The sequence below is a fragment of the Lampetra fluviatilis genome, unplaced genomic scaffold, assembly GCF_964198595.1.
Source record: "Lampetra fluviatilis unplaced genomic scaffold, kcLamFluv1.1 SCAFFOLD_525, whole genome shotgun sequence".
Lineage (NCBI taxonomy): Eukaryota > Metazoa > Chordata > Hyperoartia > Petromyzontiformes > Petromyzontidae > Lampetra > Lampetra fluviatilis.
Window position 1 is genome coordinate 27,501 of NW_027621179.1, and position 3,206 is coordinate 30,706.

Consider the following 3,206-nt stretch of genomic DNA (forward strand, 5'->3'; position numbering starts at 1 on the left):
CAACCAGTGCAACCAACGCAACCAGCGCAACCAACGCAACCAGCGCAACCAGCGCAACCAACGCAACCAACGCAACCAGCGCAACCAACGCAACGGCCGCAACGAACGCAACTGAGGCAGCCAACGCAACCAACGCAACCAGCGCAACCAACGCAACTGAGGCAGCCAACGCAACCAACGCAACCAGTGCAACCAGCGCAACTGAGGCAACCGAGGCAGCAACGACCGTGGACAACAACAGCGACATCAGCGGCATCAGGAGGAGGAATCGCAGCCGAAGCCGGCGTCGTGAACAGCAGCAGCAGCAGCAGAATCAGCAGAATCAGCAGCAGCAGCAGCAGCAGCTGCAGCAGCAGGATAGCACAATAACAGCGGCGTCATCGGCATCATCATCAGCGGCATCAGCATCAGCAGCATCAGCAGCAGCAGCATCATCAGCAGCAGCAGCAGCATCAGCATCAGCAGCATCATCAGCAGCAGCATCAGCAGCAGCATCAGCAGCAGCAATATCAGCATCAGCATCAGCAGCATCATCATCAGCAGCATCAGCAGCAGCAACATCATCAATAAGGAGCATCAACAGAAGTGACTATAATGCAATCCGTGGTGGTGATGGTGGTGATGGCGGTGATGATGGTGGTGGTGGTGGTGGTAGTGGCGGCGATGTTGGTAGTGGCGGTGGTGGCGGTGATGGTGGTAGTGGTGGTGGTGATGGCGGTGATGATGATGATGGTGGTGGTGGTAGTGGCGGTGGTGGTGGTAGTGGCGGCGATGTTGGTAGTGGCGGTGATGGTAGTGGCGGTGATGGTCGTGGTGGTGATGGTGATGATGGTGGTGGTGGCGGCGGTGATGGTGGTAGTGGCGGTGGTGGTGGTGGTGGCGGTGATGGTCGTGTTGGTCGTGATGTTGGTGGCGATGTTCGTGGCGGTGATGGTGGTAGTGGTAGTGGCGGTGGTGGTGGTGGTGATGCCACTGCTCCTGATGACGATGATGACAAAGAGGTGAGAGAGGAGGATGATGATGAGGATGATGATGATGATGAGGAGGCGTTTGTCTCAGCTGACGAAGGGCCCGGCCCGGAACATTGGAGCTGCAACTCCGAGGGCCGATTGTGACACTCAGTCACTCAGTCGGTTGGCCACTCGCTCAGTCGCTCAGTCAGTCAGTCGCTCAGTCAGTCGCTCAGCCAGTCACTCAGTTATTCACTCGCTCAGTCGCTCAGTCGCTCAGTCGCTCAGTCACCCACTCAGTCACCCAGTCAGCCGCTCAGTCACTCACTCAGTCGCTCAGTCAGTCGCTCAGTCAGTCACTCAGTCAGTCGCCCACTTAGTCAGTCACTCAGTCACTCACTCAGTTACTCAGTTACTCAGTCACTCAGTCACTCACTCAGTTACTCAGTCACTCACTCAGTCACTCAGTCAGTCACTCAGTCAGTCAGTCGTTCAGTCAGTCACTCAGTCAGTCAGTCGCTCACTCAGTCAGTCGCTCAGTCACCCACTCAGTTACTCAGTCACTCACTCAGTCGCTCAGTCAGTCGCCCACTCAGTCAGTCACTCAGTCGCTCACTCAGTCAGTCAGTCGCTCAGTCAGTCACTCAGTCACTCAGTCGCTCACTCAGTCAGTCGCTCAGTCACTCACTCAGTCGCTCAGTCAGTCGCTCAGTCAGTCACTCAATCGCTCAGTCGTTCAGTCATTTGTCAGGTCATTCGTTTATGAGGTCATTCGACTGTGAGGTCATTCGTTTATGAGGTCATTCGACTGTGAGGTCATTAGTTTATGAGGTCATTCGACTGTGAGGTCATTCGTTTTTGAGGTCATTCGTTTTTGAGGTCATTCGTTTTTGAGGTCATTCGGCTGTGAGGTCATTCGTTTTTGAGTTCATTCGGCCGTGAGGTCATTCGTTTTTTAGGTCATTCGACTGTGAGGTCATTCGTTTATGAGGTCATTCGGCTGTGAGGTCATTCGTTTATGAGGTCATTCGGCTGTGAGGTCATTCGTTTTTGTGTTCATTCGGCTGTGAGTTCATTCGTTTGTGAGTTCATTCGGCTGTAAAGTCATTCACTCCGCCCCTATTCTCTACCGAACCTTTAACCCAAACCGCGACCCTAAGGCCCAAACCCACAACTGTAACGTACGCACCTATTCAGAATCCCACATCGTTAACCCGTAAACCACTAAACCCCAAAGCTAAACCATTAATTGATTCCTAACCCTAAACCCTGCCCACGAAACCCTAAACCCTGCCCACGAAACCCTAAACCCTGCCCACGAAACCCTAAACCCTGCCCACGAAACCCTAAACCCTGCCCACGAAACCCTAAACCCTGCCCACGAAACCCTAAACCCTGCCCACGAAACCCTAAACCCTGCCCACGAAACCCTAAACCCTGCCCACGAAACCCTAAACCCTGCCCACGAAACCCTAAACCCTGCCCACGAAACCCTAAACCCTGCCCACGAAACCCTAAACCCTGCCCACGAAACCCTAAACCCTGCCCACGAAACCCTAAACCCTGCCCACGAAACCCTAAACCCTGCCCACGAAACCCTAAACCCTGCCCACGAAACCCTAAACCCTGCCCACGAAACCCTAAACCCTGCCCACGAAACCCTAAACCCTGCCCACGAAACCCTAAACCCTGCCCACGAAACCCTAAACCCTGCCCACGAAACCCTAAACCCTGCCCACGAAACCCTAAACCCTGCCCACGAAACCCTAAACCCTGACCACGAAACCCTAAACCCTGACCCCTAAACCCTGACCCCTGACCCCTAAACCCTGACCCCTAAACCCTAAACCCTGACCACGAAACCCAAAACCCTGACCACGAAACCCAAAACCCTGACCCCTAAACCCTGACCCCTGACCACTAAACCCTGACCACTAAATCCTAAACCCTGACCCCTAAACTCTGACCCCTAAACCATGACCCCTAAACCCTGACCACTAAACCCTGACCACTAAATCCTGACCACTAAATCCTCAACCTGACCCCTAAACCCTGACCCCTAAACCCTGACCACTAAACCCTGACCACTAAACCCTGACCCATAAACCCTGACCCCTCAACCCTGCCCACTAAACCCTAAACCCTGACCGCTAAACCCTGACCCCTAAACCCTGACCACTTAACCCTAAACCCCTAAACCCTGACCACTAAACCCTGACCACTAAATCCTCAACCCTGACCCCTAAACTCTAAACC